The sequence below is a fragment of the Coregonus clupeaformis genome, chromosome 8 (assembly GCF_020615455.1).
Source record: "Coregonus clupeaformis isolate EN_2021a chromosome 8, ASM2061545v1, whole genome shotgun sequence".
In the NCBI taxonomy this organism is placed as follows: Eukaryota; Metazoa; Chordata; class Actinopteri; order Salmoniformes; family Salmonidae; genus Coregonus; species Coregonus clupeaformis.
In genome coordinates, this window is record NC_059199.1 from 4,711,189 (window position 1) to 4,734,332 (window position 23,144).

General features: G+C 43.5%; 1 pseudogene; it reads right to left on the reverse strand.

The window, feature by feature from the left end:
• LOC121572576 overlaps nucleotides 1-19,167 on the reverse strand; it is a 246,485-nt pseudogene extending 227,318 nt beyond the window's left edge.
• Nucleotides 19,168-23,144: the final 3,977 nt, after the last annotated feature.

A 23,144-nucleotide genomic window follows, 5' to 3' on the forward strand; every position in this document is an offset into this window, starting at 1 on the left:
TAGCTAATGTTGAACCAACTCCTATATGCAGCCTGGCTATACGTCTACCATGGCAACCTGAGTAGCTAAGAGACAACGTAGGAGGGCAATTCAGAACAACAGTCAAAGTGCTCTCACAGCGTGAGCTGTCTACAGGCTTCGCAAGGAGCCAACTAGGGAGAAAGATATTACAACGCTACATCCAGCCTCAACTTTCCACCTCCCTCCCTCATCTAAGCTTTTATGTGTCCCTCAGAGTTTTCCCTCTCTCTCCCTCCACCTCCGCCGACCTCTTCTGTCGGCGTGTTCATCCTCCCATCCTCTCCAGTGGAATGACCTAGCTGCTTAGAGGAATCAGAGGCAGTGCTAGTCTCGCTAGAGTCCATGGCCTTAAAAATCACCACTGCTGTTCTACTGACTGAATGTCTGTTGTTGTCAATCCTCTCAAAAGTGAATTACTTATGGTGTCTCTATGGCATGTGGCATGTCATTATTATTTATTGTAGCTAAAAGATATCCATACATACAAACTCTTAGGTTTCTGAATTCAGCCCAACGACGTTGTGAGACAGTACTCGGCCAATACAGTAGTTGTTATTTAGGTGTTTTATTTGTTGTTACTGAGTGTTGTAGCTTCTCCAATGGTGTGGCATAGACAGTCCATAGATTTAAAGATAACTTAAATGAGCCACACCAAGTGGATATGGTTGATACAGTACATAATCACTCAGCTATTTTTATTTTGCGCCACAATGTAATACTGTATGTATCCAAAAGTCAAAGCTGAATATCAATATGAAACCACAATTTATTGAGGAATGTCTTAGGTAATTTCACAACTCTTCCATTTTCCTCAGCTTTACATGTGTCAGGGAAATTGTGGTACCACTGAGAATGTGAATTATCATAATGTATTCCAGAGTATCAGAGGAAAGACAAAAGGATCAAATACAATTTATTTGTCACATGCGCTGAATACAACTGGTGTAGACTTGACCATGTAATGCTTGCTTACGAGCCCTTCCTAACGATGCAGAGTTTAAAAATAAAATAGCAACACAAGAGGAATAAAATAAAATACACAAGAATGGAGCTATATACAGGGAGTACCAGTACCAGATCAATGAGCAGAGGTACAAGGTATTTGAGGTGGATATGTACATGAAGGCAGGGTAAAGTGATTAGGCATCAGGATAGATAGTAATAATAAGGTATTTGAGGTAGATATGTACATGAAGGTAGGGTAAAGTGATTAGGCATCAGGATAGATAGTAATAATAAGGTATTTGAGGTAGATATGTACATGAAGGTAGGGTAAAGTGACTAGGCATCAGGATAGATAGTAATAATAAGATATTTGAGGTAGATATGTACATGAAGGCAGGGTAAAGTGACTAGGCATCAGGATAGATAGTAATAATAAGGTATTTGAGGTAGATATGTACATGAAGGCAGAGTAAAGTGACTAGGCATCAGGATAGATAGTAATAATAAGGTATTTGAGGTAGATATGTACATGAAGGCAGAGTAAAGTGACTAGGCATCAGGATAGATAGTAATAATAAGGTATTTGAGGTAGATATGTACATGAAGGCAGAGTAAAGTGACTAGGCATCAGGATAGATATTAATAATAAGGTATTTGAGGTAGATATGTACATGAAGGCAGGGTAAAGTGACTAGGCATCAGGATAGATAGTAATAATAAGGTATTTGAGGTAGATATGTACATGAAGGCAGGGTAAAGTGACTAGGCATCAGGATAGATAGTAATAATAAGGTATTTGAGGTAGATATGTACATGAAGGCAGGGTAAAGTGACTAGGCATCAGGATAGATAGTAATAATAAGATATTTGAGGTAGATATGTACATGAAGGCAGAGTAAAGTGACTAGGCATCAGGATAGATAGTAATAATAAGGTATTTGAGGTAGATATGTACATGAAGGCAGAGTAAAGAGACTAGGCATCAGGATAGATATTAATAATAAGGTATTTGAGGTAGATATGTACATGAAGGCAGAGTAAAGTGACTAGGCATCAGGATAGATAGTAATAATAAGATATTTGAGGTAGATATGTACATGAAGGCAGGGTAAAGTGACTAGTTATCAGGATAGATAGTAATAATAAGGTATTTGAGGTAGATATGTACATGAAGGCAGGGTAAAGTGACTAGGCATCAGGATAGATAGATAGTAATAATAAGGTATTTGAGGTAGATATGTACATGAAGGCAGAGTAAAGTGACTAGGCATCAGGATAGATAGTAATAATAAGGTATTTGAGGTAGATATGTACATGAAGGCAGAGTAAAGAGACTAGGCATCAGGATAGATATTAATAATAAGGTATTTGAGGTAGATATGTACATGAAGGCAGGGTAAAGTGACTAGGCAGCAGGATAGATAATAATAAGAGTAAAATAAAGAACAGAGTAGCAGCAGCAAATCATGAGTGTAAAAGTGTGCTTGTGTGTGTAATGTGTATGTATGTGTGTTTGTGTTGTGTCGGTATGCGTGTGTTATGTGTGTGCGTATGTGTGTATGTGAATGTGTGTGGGGATTTGTGTGGGAGTGACAATATAGTGTGCCCATACAAAAGAAAACAACAACAGTGCGGTACCAGCCATGGATGGCGGAACAACTAAAAGCGGCCATCAAGAAAAGGCAAAAAATATTTGACAGATGAGGGAAAACTGAGAAATTGAAAAAAAAAAAAAAAGCTCATCCGAGGGACAAAGAACAACTACTACACAAATGAAATGCAAGAACTCAAAAAGAAGAACCCAAAAGAGTGGGGGGACTTAATCAACAAATAGCTTTGTAGTTCAAAACCATCTGGAGGGACAATACAGATTGATGGTGTGGACAAATGACGATGTTGCTGAGGTCATGAACAAGTTCTTTGCTGAAGCGGGACCAGGAAATACATTCGTCACCGTTTTTCCTCTTCCTAGGCCTGTTGGGGAAGGAGAATTAAGCAACATTGGACAAATGAAACAAGCTCTTTCAAGACTCCGTCCAAAGAAAGCAAGTGGTCCAGATGGTATGCCTCCCAGGTTACTGAAGGAATTTTCAGAGGATCTAGCACCAGTGGTCACTCAATCACAATAGTTAACACCTCCTATCAACTGTGCTCTGTCTCTACAGTGTGGAAGACCGTCAACATCTGCCCCATTCCTAAGGTCCCCAGTCCTGGACAGAAAAGTGATTGGAGACCAATCTCTTTGACATCCTGTCTGGGCAAAGTCCGGGAAATGCTCATTGTCAAGAAGCTCATACCAGCTGCTCATGAAGAATGCAAAAACCAATATGCATACTTGCCTAAACACAGCACCACAAATGCGCTGGTCAGAGCCACAAACACCTGGCTTACAGAGACTGACTCAAAGCAACCGACAATGGTTGAGGTTCTGCTGGCGGACATGTCAAAGGCTTTCGATCGTGTCGACCATGCTAAACTCTTCCAGCATCTGGCCAGTCTGGGTCTATGTCCAAGGCTACTCACCTGGCTTCACAGCTATACAACAGGGACAACACAGAGGGTGATGGCAAATGCAATGTACAGCTCATGGACAGAGGTAACATCTGGGGTCGCACAGGGTAGGGTCGTCTCGCCTTACCTCTTCCTGCTTCACATGTCCACTCAGAGAGTCATCTTTGAGGATACACTGGACACTGGCTACACCGATGACATTGGGCTGTCCCGTGCTCTAAGGCTAGTCAACATTGAAAAGGACAACTTAATGGAAGAGGAGGCAAAGCAACTGGAGGATTGGACGGCAGAGAACAACATGCTTCTTAATGGAAAGAAGTCTGTCAATCTAAGAATCTGCTTCTCCAAAAATCCTCCCCAACCAGCTCCACTAATCCTGGGTGGACAGGCTGTTCCAGTTGTAACAAGCACAAAATACCTTGGCTTCCACTTGGACAACCAACTCAGTGGGGAACAACACATTGACCAGGCAGTGAAAAAGGCTTCAAGGTATCTACATTTCCTGACTGTGATGGCAAGAAATGGCCTTCCCACTGATAATCTTGTTGACATCTACACCCCTCTGATCCGACCATGCCTGGAGTATGCCTGTGTGTTGCTGATGGGCTGAACAAAGAAGCAGAAAGCTGCACTGGATAGGGTACAGAAAAGGCCAAGCAAGATAATAACAAAAACAGAAACATCTCACTGACCCTTCCACCACTACATCCACAGAGAGAGCAAGCAGCAGGAAGATTGGTCAGTGACGTGCACCAACCCGACCACCCTCTACATGATCTCCTACCACAGAGAAGGGGAGACAGCGCTGGCAGAGTCCTCTTCAACCAGAGACAACTGTCCAGCATCAATGCAAAAACAATTAGACTGAAATATTCGACCATAGACACCGCCATAAGACTTTTAAATAACCAAATAGACTTTTAAACTGTAATTGGTTAGGACCTTTTTAATTAAATGTTACTTTGCATTCTGCATAAGTAAGTGTGAATATGGTGTGTATATATAGTCTAGTGCAAGATAGAGTAAGTGCAGATAGTTCAGGTACCATTAATTGACTATTGTAGCAGTTTGGCTATTTAGTAGTCTTGTGGCTTGGGGGTAGTTGCAGTTGCCATTAGACACAACATTTTTACATTTTTGCAGACGCTCTTATCCAGAGCAACTTACAGGAACACTTAGGGTTAAGTGCCTTGCTCAAGGGCGCATCGACAGATTTTTTACCTAGTCGACTTGGCAATTCGAACCAGCGACCTTTCGGTTACTGGCCAAATGCTCTAACCTCTATAAGGTCACCTGCCGCCTTACACTAGCTTCTTTGTGAATAGATAACCTCTCACTATGAAATTATGTGAAATACTGCACCATAAAATCAGTTTCATGCCTGTTATAAAATCCCAAAATGTTTGGTGATAGATTTAATTGGTCATTAACCTCTAAAAGACACTTTGTCCTTGTTAACTCCCATCCAGTTTCCGCTAGCCAATATCCCATGTGTTTCCTTCCTCTGACATATAATCTGTGCACAATATCTATGTTGTCTTCGATGACATTCCAAGGAAGAAGGCGCACACAGAGCCATTCATGATTGCCATGACATAACATCTTTGTCATCTCCTTAACACAATTAATAAGAGAATGCTTCAGCTACAAAACAAGATTTGTCAAGCCTCAAATTACATGTTGTCAGTATCGATTATAAAGTTAAAAATGTTAATAAAAAGCTGACTTAAAAACTTTCTACATAGTCTTTTGTTCTCTGCTGAAATGAGGCCCACCCTACTGTGCTTTATCCATAGGGAACCTGGTGTACTGGAGGATGGTTTTTCTCAACACCGTCACCATGGTAAAGTAAAAACAACGATGTGATTGACATTGAATGAAAAGAATAAGGGCCTTACTGTATCTATAGCAAACAATGAAACTGCCCTGGAGACAGTTTAGTTTCTATGACAACAAGCTCTGGTCATGGCAACATCTCATTTGTTTAGTACCAGACCCATATATTTAGATAGGAACATAAAGAGAAAGAACTTCCAGATGCGTCACACTGAGAGCCAAATTTGAAATGGAATACATTGAATACATGGAGTAGGGTGAAAAAAATTGCATTAAAACACGATTTAAATGTATTTTCGGAAGGGCTGTCGTCACCATTCAACTAATACCTTAAATATATACATCTCATGGTAGTGGTGAGCTATTTTATAGTTTTTTTATGGGTCCATATTTTCCCATTTAGGTCTTATAGCAACCCTATATTATTGGCAGCCCCAGTGTAAAGTGGAGGAATGGCAGAGCAGACCGTCATATGACCCTAAATATTAGTATGTTCAACTTGGAATTACAATTCTAAAGTGCTTCTATAGCGAAAAAAATCTCACATCTGTGAGTGAAGTTGTTAGGCTACATATCACGTTGTTTCCTTTCCAGGGGGCACTTGTGCACAAGTGATAGGCCTACATTGTATCATTTCGCTTGATCTTGAGAACCACAAGTTCTTTCAAGTTTCGCACTGTATGTTTTGAAGGTTTGTATAGGCTATACAGTGAGGGAAAAAGGTATTTGATCCCCTGTTGATTTTGTACGTTTGCCCACTGACAAAGATATGATCAGTCTATAATTTTAATGGTAGGTTTATTTGAACAGTGAGAGACAGAATAACAACAAAACAATCCAGAAAAACGCATGTCAAAAATGTTATAAATTGATTTGCATTTTAATGAGGGAAATAAGTATTTGACCCCTCTGCAAAACATGACTTAGTACTTGGTGGCAAAACCCTTGTTGGCAATCACATCGGGACTCGGGCCTCATGTCAGGAGTGAAAAATCTAGTTCTGAAAATACAACCATGCTTAGATTCACAATGACATCTCAGATTGAATTATTTGCAAACAGGGACTGTCACGACTTCCTCCGAAGCTGCCGCCTCTCCTAGTTCGGGCAGGCTTTGGCGTTCGTCGTCACCGGCCTTCTAGCCACTGCCGCTCCTCTTCTCATCATTCCATTTGTTTTGTCTTGTTTTTTACACTCACCTGGTTCATATCCCCTCATCAGTCCCTGTATAAGTATTCCCTCTGCCCCCCATGTCTTTGTGTGTGATTGTTTCCATGTGGAGGTGTCGATAGCTCAGTGGAACATTATGTACCTTATCGCCGGGATATTCACCTGTGCGTTTTGTTTTTCCCAGTACGCCGTTAAGTCGCACTGTAGTTGTTTTACGCATTGCTGCGAACTGCTGTATTGGCCGAATAAACCATTATTCTGTGATTCACACCTCCTGCGCCTGACTCCGTCCAAATCACCCACTACAGAACCACACACCCAACAGCATGGAGTCAGCAGGAGCTGGGAGTATGCCTGGAGTCTTTGAGCAGGTCCGGGAGCATTCCAACATCTTAGCCAGCTTGGGCGAAGCGATGGATCGGGCTCTCCAGGCCGTCCAGCGCATGGAGAGGAGAGGACCCGACCCTGCGTAACCAGCTGAGCGACCCATAATGAGCAAATCACGTTTCACATTATTGAGTCCTCTGAATTCCATGTTGTGTTGGGCATTCCCTGGCTAGCATTACATGACCCCACCTTTTCATGGCCACAGAGGGCTCTCATGGGGTGGTCGTGAGAGTGTCAGGGTCGGTGTCTAGCTGTTTCCGTTGGTGCGATCACGGTGGAAAGTCCAGACAATACCTCCACCGTGCGCATTTCCCCCGAATATCTCTATTTGGCGCACGTGTTTTCCAAAACGCAGGCGACCAAATTACCACCCCATCAGGTGGGGGATTGCGCGATAAACCTCCAGTTAGACGCTATGCCGCCCAGGAGTCATGTATATCCCCTGTCGCAGGCGGAAATGAAGGCTATGGAAACATACGTCTCCGAGTCGCTGTGTCAGGGGTTCATACTTCCCTCCACTTCACCCGCCTCCTCAAGTTTATTTTTCGTGAAGAAGAAAGACGGGGGTCTGCGCCCTTGCATTGATTACCGTGCACTTAATAAAACTACCATTAGCTATAGTAATCCTCTATCCCTCATTTCCTCTGTGATCGAATCAATGCATGGGGCGCGCTTCTTCACAAAATTAGATCTCCGCCTTCACGAAATTAGATCTTCGGAATGCGTACAACCTGGTGCGTGTCCGGGAAGGGGGACGAGTGGAAGACAGCATTTAGCACAACCACGGGGCATTATAAATACCTGGTGATGCCCAGAGTAAGGCACCTAGACACCTTTCAGCGGGTAAGTTACATCCCTTACCAGTTCCACAACGGCCATGGTCGCACTTATCCATTGATTTCCTAACTGATCCTCCCCTCTCTCAGGGTAACTACACCATCCTGGTCGTTCTGGACCGCTTCTCTAAAGCCTTCCGCCTCCTTCCTCTGCCTGGTCTCCCCACGGCCCTGCAGACTGCCGAAGCCCTGTTTACTCACGTCTTCCAGCACTACGGGGTGCCAGAGGATAGAGTGTCTGACCAGGGTCCCCAGTTCACGTCCAGGGTCTGGAAGGTGTTCATGGAACGGCTAGGGGTCTCGGTCAGCCTGACCTCTGTGTTTCACCCTGATTCTAATGGGCAGGTAGAACAGGTGAATCAGGATGTGGGTAGGTTCCTGCGGTCCTACTGCCAGGACCGGCCGGGGGAGTTGTCAGTGGTCTTGCCATGGGCCGAATATGCCCATAACTCTCTCCGCCACTCCTCCACTAACCTGTCACCGTTTCAATGTGTTTTAGGGTATCAGCCTTTCCTGGCACCGTGGCATCAGAGCTCCTCTCCTTGTTCGGGCAGGCTTTGGCGTTCGTCATCACCGGCCTTCTAGCCACTGCCGCTCCTCTTCTCATCATTCCATTTGTTTTGTCTTGTTTTTTACACACACCTGGTTCATATCCCCGCATCAGTCCCTATATAAGTATTCCTTCTGCCCCCAATGTCTTTGTGTGTGGTTGTTTCCATGTTGAGGTGTCGATAGCTTGGTGGAGCATTATGTACCTTATCGCCGGGATATTCACACGTGTGTTTTGTTTTTCCCAGTACGCCGTTAAGTCGCACTGTAGTTGTTTTACACATTGTTGCGAACTGCTGTATTGGCCGAATAAACCATTATTCTGTGATTCACTCCTCCTGCACCTGACTCTGTCCAAATCACCTACTACAGTGTCAGTTTCATTGCAAACAAGACACACCAGTTTGGCATTGGAGAAATACAGTAAGATGAATATCTTTTAATAGAGTAGTTGGGCCTATTAATAGAGACATTGGGGATTTTACCACTATAATCAGATCAAAATTATTATGTTCTTGCCATAGAATTGATTAGTACAGAAGTCTAATTTTGTTGAGATCACAATACACTTTTCTTGTGATCACAACATAACAAAAGTTGTTTTGTTGAGATCACCAGATAAACTCTATAAATAGCAGTGGACATATTGATGAAAGATTGACAGTATGGCTGAGGAGGCAGAGCCCATGGTGGATCAGCGCATCAGTTTTTATTTTGATCAAGGATTAACACAGGCAGAAATTGCATTATGTCTGTCAGTTATACAGTGAGGGAAAAAAGTATTTGATCTCCTGCTGATTTTGTACGTTTGCCCACAGACAAAGACATGATCAGTCTATAATTGTAATGGTAGGTTTATTTTAACAGTGAGAGACAGAATAACAACAACAAAAATCCAGAAAAACGCATGTCAAAAATGTTATAAATTGATTTTCATTTTAATGAGGGAAATAAGTATTTGACCCCTTTGCAAAACATGACTTAGTACTTGGTGGCAAAACCCTTGTTGGAAATCACAGAGGACAGACATTTCTTGTAGTTGGCCACCAGGTGTGCACACATCTCAGGAGGGATTTTGCAGATCTTCTCCAAGTCATTAAGGTTTCGAGGCTGACGTTTGGCAACTTGAACCTTCAGCTCCCTCCACAGATTTTCTATGGTATTAAGGTCTGGAGACTGGCTAGGCCACTTCAGGACTTTAATGTGCTTCTTCTTGAGCCACTCCTTTGTTGCCTTGGCCGTGTGTTTTGGGTCATTGTCATGCTGGAATACCCATCCACTACCCATTTTCAATGCCCTGGCTGAGGGAAGGAGGTTCTCAATCAAGAATTGACGGTACATGGCCCCGTCCATCGTCCCTTTGATGCGGTGAAGTTGTCCTGTCCCCTTAGCAGAAAAACACCCCCAAAGCATAATGTTTCCACCTCCATGTTTGACGGTGGGGATGGTGTTCTTGGGGTCATAGGCAGCATTCCTCCTCCTCCAAACACGGCGAGTTGAGTTGATGCCAAAGAGCTCGATTTTGGTCTCATCTGACCACAACACTTTCACCCAGTTCTCCTCTGAATCATTCAGATGTTAATTGGCAAACTTCAGACGGCCCTGTATATGTGCTTTCTTGAGCAGGGGGACCTTGCGGGCGCTGCAGGATTTCAGTCCTTCACGGCGTAGTGTGTTACCAATTGTTTTCTTGGTGACTATGGTCCCAGCTGCCTTGAGATCATTGACAAGATCCTCTCGTGTAGTTCTGGGCTGATTCCTCACCGTTCTCTTGATCATTGCAACTCCACAAGGTGAGATCTTGCATGGAGCCCCAGGCTGAGGGATATTGACAGTTCTTTTGTGTTTCTTCCATTTGCGAATAATCGCACCAACTGTTGTCACCTTCTCACCAAGCTGCTTGGCGATGGTCTTGTAGCCCATTCCAGCCTTGTGTAGGTCTACAATCTTGTCCCTGACATCCTTGGAGAGCTCTTTGGTCTTGGCCATGGTGGAGAGTTTGGAATCTGATTGATTGATTGCCTCTGTGAACAGGTGTCTTTTCTACAGGTAACAAGCTGAGATTAGGAGCACTCCCTTTAAGAGTGTGCTCCTAATCTCAGCTCGTTACCTGTATAAAAGACACCTGGGAGCCAGAAATCTTTCTGATTGAGAGGGGGTCAAATACTTATTTCCCTCATTAAAATGCAAATCAATTTATAACATTTTTGACATGTGTTTTTCTGGATTTTTTTGTTGTTATTCTGTCTCTCACTGTTCAAATAAACCTACCATTAAAATTATAGACTGATAATTTCTTTGTCAGTTGGCAAACTTACAAAATCAGCAGGGGATCAAATACTTTTTTCCCTCACTGTAGATGCCTTCCAAATCAGCATTCGGCATTTGAGAAGGAGGCTGGCAAATCTTGGTCTATTCAGGTGATCAAGAATGTGTCCTCAATTTTATAGCCAGGCAGCTACAGGGACTGGGGCGTCTTCATGGATACGGTATGATGCATTAAAGATGCCGATTGGCCGGGTTACGGCTTACCAGAGCCATAGTGTGAGAAGTACAATCATATCTCGATCCAGAGGGAGTGCATCAAAGGACATGGAGAAGGCTAAGGAGACATCACTACAGTGTCCCGGGGCATAATTACTTATGGCATTTGGATTTGTACTATAAATTTAAGCTACTTGGCATTGGCATTAACGGCTGTATAGATGGGTTTTCACGTCACATACAGTAATTTGGATGCAGGTGAACTTCACAAAAAATAACCCAAGAGTAATTGCTGTGTACTTCTTCCTTGCAGTTAGTGAAAGAGGCAGTTGCGCACACATAGTAAGGTCTGATTTGGGGACTGAAATGTCCATGTGAACAGACAGCAGCAGTTTCTCCGCAGAGACGACATGGGTACAGTGCATGGACCATGTGTGTTGCAAGGAACAAGTACAGCAAATCAACAGATTGAAAACTGGTGGGGGATCTATAGAAGACAGAATGCTGACTACTGGAGGGATGTATTTCACGAATTTCAGTCCACGGGGGTTTCACTGGCGATGACATTGACAAGGGTCTCATTCGATTATTTTTCCTTCTACCAATTCAGGTTAAATATCAACACTTAGGCAGTCAAATCTTAGAGTATAAAACAGTAATGGATATGTTAGAGCAGGGTAGGCTATTTGATTGTAATTGAGTATCTCTGACCTAGGCTATTCTTGTTTATTTATGCAATAATTATGATAAAAGTATTGTTTTTGCCATAGGATGAACTGGACACCATTGTGAACATGTGGAACAACCATCGCATTAGACCTGGTAGCAATGGACGGGATTTATACCATGGAAAACCCTTTCTCATGTATAACTCACCAGAACTGTATCATGCACGGGACTATTTGCATCCAGTGGATCCTGACAGACTCGGCGTGATTCTGCAAGAGGATGTCTGCCTTTGGATATCTGACATTCCTTTTGACCGTGATCTACTGTATATGACCTTTGTATGCTGGTGATGGAGGAAAATGATCTAGAGCAGTGTCATAGTGCACCAGAGGCAGTAAGACTCTACAAATATCTAAGACCTTTGATTGGAGCACATCTGCTGTAAGTAGCCATGTGCTAATGTATAGGCCAGGGTCTTCTTATCAAAGCTCCAGCAATAAAATACAAACAATGGCAAACTGAAGAATTACAAATTCCAAACAAACTGCACGTGTTACAGTATATTTCTAGTCATTTAGATATTTGTTTTATAACTGGATGAATGGCGGAGCTGTCCTTCAGCACCACAACATTTTGCCCACCATTTGTGGATGAAATGACAAATAGACTGTAGCCTACATGAGATGTTGGAATATTTAGAAACTACAATATGTTTTTGCTGCTATTAAGCTCAAACTGGAAGTTTTTTCTTTAGGGGGAACAGTAAACCATAACCTTCCAAGAAAGTTAGACACAGGAATTGTTACCTGAGTACAGATACATCTATAACATATCCTTTACCCACACTGCACTGTTCAGCATAGTGCAAAACTCTGCCCTAAATTCTGCGTGAGTGCTGTAGTCACATGCCAACTCTAGGCGATAAGTACAAGTGTGAACAACTGACCGTCTTGAGAATTCAGTCATTATGTGAACGATACCTTGATAGTCTTGGATATAAATACATTGGACCCTGTGCAATATCTGAGGAAGAGACCGAGCTCCATCTGGTCTCTCTCCCTAATGAATCACAGGAGGTGATTGGATGTGATGGCTTGAAAACAGTATGAAAAAAAGTATGAAAATGTATGCACTCACTACTGTAAGTCTGCTAAATGACTAAAATGTAAAACGTAAATGGTTTCAGATGGTGACATTGATTGTGGGAACTGGATGCATTTTGCCACACTTCTTGCCTTTAGTTGAAGATCTTCAATAATCTTGTCCAGCCTGCATGCACTCATGGATTCCCCAATAGATCTCAGAATGGGTTGCCAGCACATTATTATGAAAGCTGGTTGCTACACCATCTCCTTATGTGCAATTCCTTCCAGTATCTTCGGGAGGTTGTTTCATTTGGGAGCACAGAGCAGTTGTGACAGCTGAGGACACTGAGGATCTCATCCATGTCTACACTTTTGAAGTCATTGAGTGCTTCGGTTAACACATCCTTTTATGTAGGGCTGATGTAATTGAAAAACACCACCATCAGACTGCTTTTTTTTAAAGGAAGGGATAGTTCCTCTGTCAGAAAAGGAGGTGTCAGCTGGATTGGCAAGTACACAAAGCGCTGCCATCCAATGGCCACAATCCGTGTGACAGCCTCCCACTCTCTTTCTTGGTAGGTGTGATGGAGAGTGGGTATCTTGTATGTTGTTTCACAAGTTTTTGTTGCATAAAAAGTGTCCCAGAAATCAGTGAGACAGTCCTTGAACACTCCATTTCCTTCCCTCAGTTACTTCAACATCAGCTGGGTTTTGACAGAATGTGCTTGGTACATTGCAGGTTGGATCTGACTGAGGTGGACCTTTTTCCAGTATTGTCACCACTGCTGCTTCAGTCATCATACAATCATCATGTAATGATTAGTTTATTAATGTGTCACAGAGATCGTCAAATGACATATTCGTGTCACAACTGGGAAACACCACATCATCATCAGAAGACTGTAGTAAGTCTTGAGAAGAGGACTAATCGGATTCGAATGTATGAAGGTAGACGGAGATCGGTGCGAAGTCTGATGTCTGTCTGGAGCCTGAGGTCTGTCAGTAGCCTGAGGTCTGTCAGGAGACTGAGGTCTGTCAGGAGACTGGGGTCTGTCAGGAGCCTGAGTTCTGTCAGGAGACTGAGGTCGCTCAGGAGACTGAGGTCGGTCAGGAGGTGTGTCAGTTCCGTCACTCTGGTCAGCATCCTTACTATCTGTTGGTCTTGTGCACATGTACAGACTGAGGATTCTGTGATGTGTTGCCTCGTACAGGCTGCCAACTGTCTGGTGGTTCCTCCGTGCTGTGGTCAGTTATGTGCAATTGTTTATGAGTTTATGGTCATGTTTATGAGATTCACGGGGTCCAGCAGGCCAGTCACTCTGCTGTCTACCAATCAAAGGAATACATGGAATGTTTTGGTGCCAGGCGTCCTTGTGGTTGGTGGACAGCGGGGCTATGGGCAGGGGGTCGTGCAGATGCAAGTTATAAGAACAGGCTTTTTATTTTGTTCTCTCTCTTACGTCCAGGACAAGGGTGTTCGATAACTGTTGATCGTGCATTTTACAGATTGTTTTGGCGTAGGCTACAGCCCTACAGTAGCCTGCTAAGAGTTTATTAATAAACTGTTTGATTCGAGAGCTTGATCCCATGTCCTGGACATTTGTTTATTCATGATCTATTGAGCTCATTACATTGGTGTCAGAAGTAAAAACAAAAATGTTGCTTGCTAGCTGACTACGGTGGCTAGCTACATGAATTAGCCTATCATGGAAAGGGGACTGAAAATGCTTAGAGGAGGCCCGAGAGTGAAGGAGGAGGTGGAGGACGATCACGGCGACCCGGCCACATCCCTAGCTGTTAAGACCCTGAAGTACTCTGGTAAGGCAGATTGGTAAGCTTTTCTTGCTCAATTTAAACTGTTAGCTCATTCAGGGAGGTGGTCGTATGATGATAAGACACTTCAGCTAGCTTTGTGCCTCACGGACGATGCTCTGTCCTGTTTATTGATTAGCCCAGAGGACAGACGTGGTTATGGGGCTTTAGTTGGAGCACTGAAGAGGAGCTTTGGACATTGTTTACAACCAGAGTTGCTGCTCTCTGAACTGAGCAATAGAAGCAGGCAGCCAGGGGAGCCACTACGTGTGCTAGCTAATGACTTTGAGAGCCACACTCGGCGGGCATACGCTCAAATGCACCCCTCCGTGCAGAGCGAGCTGGCACGCAACCAGTTCATACAGGTGCACCCTCCTACGGAGCTTCGCACACAGACCCAGCTGGCTCATTCCGAGTCAATACAGAAAACTTTGGAGATGGCTTTGGAGAGGGAGATTGTGTGGGCTGGGGCTTCAGTGGGGGCGTGTAGAGATACACCCACTGTGCAGAGCAGCCCAGAGCCGGAAAAGCCTGCATGGGTGGCTGAAATAACTGAACTACACTCCCATGGTCGGCTGGGAGTGTGGCCAGCCAGGCCATCTGCGCAGGGATTGCCCCATGTCTCCCAGAGCTCAGGGAAATTGCTTGGGGTCCGCATAGATGGGGTGGTGCGGACCCCTTGCTCTCTTTCCCAAACCCCACAATCGCCAGGAGGAGCCCAATGGCACAGACGGGGAGCAAGGCTCCACTTCCCCCAGACTGAATGCTGAGCTTCCAGGGAGGACCTCCAGTCACCATGCCCCCCCCCGTCCGTCCGTCCGTCCGTCCGTCCCGTCCCGTCACATTCACGCAGTCCAACAACCCCCTTACTCAGGCTGTCAAGGCAGCAGAGACCCATGCTGCCCGATGCCCCTGTGCTCGTCCCCCCTGACCCCACCTTGCCCTTTATCCTGGACACAGATGCAAGGAATGTGGGCATGGGAGGGGTGCTGGCCCAGGTGGGGCCAGAAGGGAAGAGAGTAGGGGCTTACTTCAGCAAGACATTCAACAAACACGACCACCGCTACTGTGTCACCCGGTGAGAGCTTCTCGCTGTGTGGCCTGCCCTTCACTGTAAGGATGGACCACTCCGCTCTCCAGTGGCTCATGTCTTTCAAAGAGCCATAGGGGCAGGTCGCATGCTGGTTGGAGGATCTTCAGCCGTACGACTTCACAGTGGTACACAGGTCGGGAGCCGCCACTGTGAGTGGAGAGAGGGCCGTGAGAGAGAGAGCAGTGTGCAGAGCAGTGAGTCTGTGCATTAGAATGCTAGGTAAGCGTGCCTGTCTGCTGTGAGCTGCAGGCTGTCAGAGTGGCTGAATGGAGGCAGCAGCAGGAGGAGCAGGACTATTTCACAAAATGTCCTGAGGCCTGCGCTCTCCCTGACCAGATAGCAGAGACCATCTTTGACGCCCTCACAGCGGGTATGTTCAGCAGGTTTGGCACTGCAGAGTCCATTCAGAGCTACCAAGGCAGGCACTTTGAGTCCCGTGTGTTCACCACCATGTGTGAGCAGTAGAGCAATGTCCTAGAGGAGCACGTCAACAAAACACTTGCATAGCAGCTGGCAATTATCTCAAACACCAGCGTAAATGGGACAAGCACCTGCCCATGGTCCTCATGGCATGTCGCTCTGCTGTCCAAGACTCCACCTCCTGCACGGCTGCCGTACTCATGCTGGGGAGAGAGATCTGCACCCCTGTAGAGATGGCGTTTGAGTGGCCCCCTGATAGCCCTCCTGTTCCCCCGGGGCCAGAGTATGCCAGGAGACTCCAGGACCACCTGGAGACAGCCCACTTTTTCGCCAGGGAGCAGCTGGTGATCGCAGGTGTGAGGCAGAAAATAAACTACGAGGGTGGGGAGCTGATCTGGGCTACAGCCCCCTGAGAAAGAAAGGTCATTGCCCCAAGCTGGACAGTCACTGGGTGGGGCCCTGTAGGGGCCTGGAGAGGATGGGAGAGATGGTGTACCGGGTCCATTACCACGCCTCCTGTGAAGTGGACACTCACCCCGCATCACGCCCGCGCAGACAAAGGAGACCTCTGGGTCGCTTCCGGGACCTTTTTTCCACCCCTCTCCATGTATTTAATGTATTCCATTTCAAATTTGGCTCCCAATGCGGCTAGTTCCAGGGGTATTTTGACGCATCTGTAGTTTCTTCTCTGTATGTCCCTAGACATTTAGAGAGTTAGGCCAACTTTTAGAATTGTTAATATTGTTCTAATTCTAGATGTTCAGTTACGAAGCATTGTTTAAATATTCCCCATGGAATGTTAATGGGGAGCTAACATGGCTGCCATAGAACGTTCAAGTGTCATCCATCATAATGCAGAAACCGCATTAGCCCAACTCTCTAAATACATGGCTCTGGTTGGTGCTATCTGGGCTTCTTGGGACGTCCCTACCCTAAACCCTAATCCTAACCTTAACCCCTATCCTTACCCTAACCCTAACCTTAACCATTTTACATGTAATCTTCAATGGGGTTAGGGACATCCCAGGGATCCCGGATAGCACGGACCATAACGGGTCTCTCTCTTTAGTCAGTATAGTCTGTTCCCTGATGGCTGGTTGGTGATATCACAGACTATTATATGGCCCATACATCATTAGCTGCTACATTAGGCTTGTGTGAGAGAGAGGGGTGTGTGTGTAATGAGAGCGAAGTGAGGAGCTAACGACCAGGGTTGGGGGAATTGGCCGGGGATAATGGGAGTTGAACCTTTAACCTGAACTCGACACAGAGTCCTGACATTCATTACACACTTCAGAAGCCTTTTTAAACCTCAAATACACAAAAAGTTTTACATTTCCTGCATTGCAGGAAAGTTCTCCTGCAACAGGGTGATAAAATTATTGTACAGATGTAGGATCTTAATTTGAGCCAGTTTGCTACAGCAGGAAAATAATCCTGCAGCAACAGGACATTTGAATTATTATGTGGATTATAATCAATGGACATTTTTGTAGGGGTTGATATATTTTTCATAAGGGAAAATCAAGTCTGAAATTTAAAAGTGGAAATTACAAAATTCAGAAGCTTTTTTAAACCACAAATACACTCCAAGTTCGAAATTTTCTGAAAGTTGTCCTGCAACAGGTTAATCAAATTAAGATCCTACATCTGTATGTAGTTTTGTATTAGATGAGAAGAGGATGGATCATCAATGTTACATAGTTGTCAACAAGGGTGGCAGATAGCCTAGCGGTTAAGAGCATTGGGCCAGTAACCAAAAGGTGAGAAATCTGCTGATCCTTGAGCAAGGCACTTAACCCTATTTGCTCCTGTAAGTCGCTCTGGATAAGAGTGTCTGCTAAATGACTAACATGTAACATTACAGTCAAAGCTGTGTAGTGAAATTCAGCTGGTATCAAACTCAGGATGTCACACTCCCACCTTGGCTAAAATAAGGAGTCAGCAGGAATTGACAGAGACCAGAATAACGAGTGGGCGTTGTAAATGTCCTTGGACTCTGACCATAAAATCACTAAAGAGCATGAAGAGCCCATTTTTTAATCTGATTGAAGGAGGTTCAAGGGGATTTATTTTTTATCAAAAACCTGTCTTAATTCTCCCCTATAAAAGCAGTTGCAAGGACAGAGACAATTGTATGCGTGTCATATTCACATACCCCTATGTTATCGAATTTAATGCAATACTGTAGGTGGATGTTTTGTTGGGTAAAGGTATAGTCTAGCTTTTAAACAAACTTTTTACCACTCATTCCCCATGCCCCATCCATTCCCATCAGGCGGACTTTGTTAAAGCTTAAACACAGGTGGCAAGTGACATAACATTTGGAAGGGATGAATCTCTGCAAATTGAAGGTGACACTTCCAGCTTGTGCGTGTCAGGGTAAAAATTATTCTCCAGCGAGAGAATTAGGGCAGCAGCTCACATAGATATGAACCAGTTTTTAAGACAAATCCCTCTACTCTTCCCCTAACACAATACCTTAGATGTCCTTGTTCACTTATGGCCAACTACATATGAGGACACCGGACCTCGGTAGTGTTTTCTCATTCGATTTTATTTATACAGTATATATATAAAATATAAATATTGCTCCCAGCGTTGATCAAAGCTCAGAACGCTTATATTCTTGATCTGACCGAGTTCTAATTGCGCCTGCATCTTTGCCAACTAGTGAAATCATGAACAGTGGTTTGTTCGTTATGCTCGCCTGCGTCCCCCGGATTTTCCTCCCAGATGTTCCTTTTTAGCGGCAAATTTGCCACTCTCTCAAATGGCTAACTCCGCCCACTCGTGGCACAGGCCGAGGGTGATGTGAAACGAACTACACCAGCTTGCAGCCGGCATAATAGGCAACTAGTCTAGAGATGCCGCTGGCATTGTGTTTGCTAGATACCGGACAAAAGGCCATTTTAAAACAGGAGTAAAAAATGTTTTACTCCTGCCATGTCTACAGACATCCTCCAAACAAACAAAGACCGACTCTCTGAGAATGAGTGCACAACTGGTAAATAGTCGCTTTTTTGTAGATCGACTGAGATGAATGAACCTATAGCAGCCAAGGTGATAATGGCTCAGGTCATTTTACCTTGATTTTGCTGTTCTCCAAACAGCATTTTAAAGTGTTTTAATTGTATAGAAATGCAGTAAAATCTTTTTCCAGACCTCACTAAAACTCTAACCGTAGTTACGGCCCTGTGTCAACTGTAGCACAAGCATACATTTGCATATCCTTACGATTTTAGCAGATGTAGGTTGATTATATTTTGAGGGTGTGTAGTTACCTTTTGTCTCTTCCGAAGAGTGAAGTTCTTCCACAGGAGCAGACCAAGTTGTGTCAGGAGACCCATTATGCCGTATCTAGGCAATATCCTGCCAACGCGTTGTTATGGCAACCCCCCACTTAATAGACCCTAAAGGGAATAAAAGAAGGGTGTTGGTTTTAATACAGAGAACAAGTGCATCATGCTGGGGGGAATGCCACTAATCACCCACTTCCCAAGGCCTTGGTCTCATGGCAAAGCACCTGGTTCAGGACGTACTGTGACAACCCAGTGATGCATTATCATATACTGAACAAAAATATTAACGCAACATGCCACAATTTCAAAGATTTTACTGCGTTACAGTTCACATAAGGAAATCAGTCAATTGAAATAAATTCATTAAGCCCTAATCTATGGATTTCACATGATTGGGAATACAGATATTCATCTGTTGTTCACAGATACCTGTAAAAAAAAGTAGGGGCGTGGATCAGAAAACCAGTCAGCATCTGGTGTGACCACCATTTGCCTCATGCAGCGTGACATCTCCTTCACCTACAGTTGATTAGGCTGTTGATTGTGGCCTATGGAATGTTTTCCCACTCCTCTTGAATGGCAGTGCGAAGTTTCTGGATATTGGCGAGAACTGGAACACGCTGTCATACACGTTGATCCAGAGCATCCCAAACATGCTCAATGGATGACATGTCTGGTGAGTATGCAGGCCATGGAAGAACTGGGATATTTTCAGCTTCCAGGAATTGTGTACAGATCCTTAAGACATGGGGCCGTGCATTATCATGAGGTGATGGCCTGCGGATAAATGGCATGAAAATGGGCCTCAGTATCTCATCACGGTATCTCTGTGCATTCAAATTGCCATCAATAAAATGCAATTGTTTTCATTGTCTGTAGCTTATGCCTGCCCATACCATAACCCCACTGCCACCATGGGGCACTCTGTTCACAATGTTGATATCAGCAAACCGCTCGCCCACACAACGCCATACACTTGGTCTGCGGTTGTGAGGCCGGTTGGATATACTGTCAAATTCTCTAAAACGACGTTGGAGGCAGCTTATGGTTGAGGAATGAACATTAAATTCTCTGGCAACAGCTCTGGTGGACATTCCTGCAATCAGCATGCCAATTACACGCTCCCTCAAAACTTGATACATCTGTGGCTTGAGTTGTGTGACAAAACTGCACATTTTAGAGTGGCCTTTTATTGTCCCCAGCACAAGGTGCACCTGTGTAATGATCATGCTGTTTAATCAGCTTCTTGATATGCCACACCTGTCAGGTGGATGGATTATCTTGGCAAAGGCGAAATGCTCACTAACAGGGATATAAACAAATGTGTGCACAACATTTGAGAGAAATAAGCCTTTTGTGCATGTGGAACATTTCTGGGATCTTTTATTTCATCTCATGAAACATGGGACCAACACCTTACATGTTGTGTTTATATGTTTGTTCAGTGTAGCTTAAAGTTATGTTTGTACTTGTATTTCTTGTTGCAATAAACAAAAATACACATATACAATAGGCCTAAATCAACAACAAAAAAGTTGATATAGGCCTACTGTAAATGTGTATTATTGTTAAAACGATGTATACACTGTAAAGTCCAATATCCCTCTGAAGAGTACAAATTAGGCTGTTTGAGAAGGTTTGACTCCTAAGCAACCTGCCTACACATAGTTTGAAGTACAATACCAACATAGGTACTGTAGTAGGTCAAAGCCGTGTGCTGGAAAACCTACACTCTATACATGTATTTACTTCACTTTACTCAACAATGTTTTGACAGGGACACTGTACATTACTCATCATTTGGTGTGCCGGTTTGCATTTTTACACCTCACTGTATTCAATATTCAGCTAACACTGGTTCTAGACCTGAATATTTGAACTATCTATGTGTGCATATCTAAGCAACATAAATCACAGTTGAATTCAATGCCAGATTTGTGCAAAGGTATAGGTCACTTGTGATAAAAAACTAATCTGCATACACCCATTGTGGAACTTAATTGGTCTGACTTCTTGGAACGGAATTAATTGAACGAAATGTTACTTCTAAGACTAGTTGTACTCTGTATTTACAAGTAATTGATGGCTAACAAGTCAACATAGATATCTAAAAAGTTTATATTTATATTTATGATGATAATAAAAGGATTTACAAAACATTTTAGTGGCTTTGGCACACTGATTAAACAGATAATAAACACAGATTGATATACGATGGCATTTTACACTCACCGTGACCTTTATTAAAAACTCAATGATTGCACAACAGGCAGGCCCTTATTAGATTATGAATCTATCACTGACATACTGTAACCTTTACCTGCATTCTATTACGTGACATTAGACATCACCACTGCTTTTCTAAACCAAATAATATATTTAACCTGCTGATTTACCATTAATAACAAGTGCCTACTGTAGTCAACACACTTCGGTTTCAACTCAGTTTTTCTTTGTTTGGTAGTATTACCACTGCACTAGCTCTGGTAAAGGACATGGGTGCGCACATGAAGGAACGTGAAGGAACGTACACTAAAGCCCTGGACCAGAGCTATCACTACACCATTTCCCATATACTGTATTTGTTCATTTTATCACCCAAATGGACAGTATCATGGACCTTATAGGTGGACGTTAAGCTAGGATAGCTACAGTGCCTTCAGAAAGTATTCACACTCCTTGACTTTTTCCAAATGTTGTTGTGTTACAGCTTGAATATAAAATGGATTAAATTGAGGTTTTTTTGTCACATGGCCTACATACAATACCCCATAATGTCAAAGTGGAAGTGTTTTTCAAAATGTTCACAAATTTAAAAGGAAAAGCTGAAATGTCTTGACTCAATAAGTATTTAACCCCTTTGTTATGTCAAGCCTAAATAAGTTCAGGAGCAAACATTTGCTTAACAAGTCATATAATAAGTTGCATGGTTTTTAATGACTACCTCATCTCTGTACCCCACACATACAATTATATGTAAGGTCCCTCAGTCGAGCAGTGAATTTCAAACACAGATTCAAGCACAAAGACCAGGAAGGTTTTCCAATGCCTCGCAAAGAAGGGCACCTATTGGTAGATGGGGTAAAAAAATTAATTGAATATCCCTTTGAGCATGGTGAAGTTATTAATTACACTTTGAATGGTGTATCAATACACATAGTCACTACAAAGATACAGGCGTCCTTCCTAACTCAGTTGCCATAGAGGAAGGAAACCGCTCAGGGATTTCACCATGAGCCCAATGGTGACCTTAAACAGTTTCAGAGTTTAATGGCTGTGATAGGAGAAAAATGATTATGGATCAACAACATTTTAGTTATTCCCCAATAGTAACCTACTTAACAGAGGGAACAGAATGAAGCCTGTACAGAATACAAAATATTCCAGAACATGCATCCTGTTTGCAACAAGGCACTAAAGTAATACTGCAAAACATGTGGCAAAGCAATTCACTTTTTGTCCTGAAAACAAAGTGGTATGTTTGGGGCAAATCCAATACAACACATTACTGAGTACCACTTTCCATATTTTCAAGCATAGTGGTGGCTGCATCATGTTATGGGTATGCTTGTAATCGTTAAGAACTGGGGAGTTTTTCAGGATAAAAAATAAACGGAAGGGAGCTAAGCACAGGCAGAATCCTAGAGGAAAACCTGGTTCAGTCTGCTTTCCACCAGACACTAGGAGATTAATTCACCTTTCAGTGGGACAATAACCTCAAACACAAGGCCAAATCTACACTGGAGTTGCTTACCAAGAAGACAGTGAATGTTCCTTGTAAATCTATGGCAAGATCTGAAAATGGTTGTCTAGGATTGATCAACAACCAATTTGACAGAGCTTGAAGAATTTTGAAAAGAATAATGGGCAAATCTTGCACAATCCAGGTGTGGAAAGCTCTTCGAGACATACCCAGAAAAGACTCACAGCTATAATCACTGCCAAAGCTGCTTCTACAAAGTATTGACTCAGGGGTGTGAATACTTATGTAAATTAAATATTTGCAAAAATGTATAATAAAAACA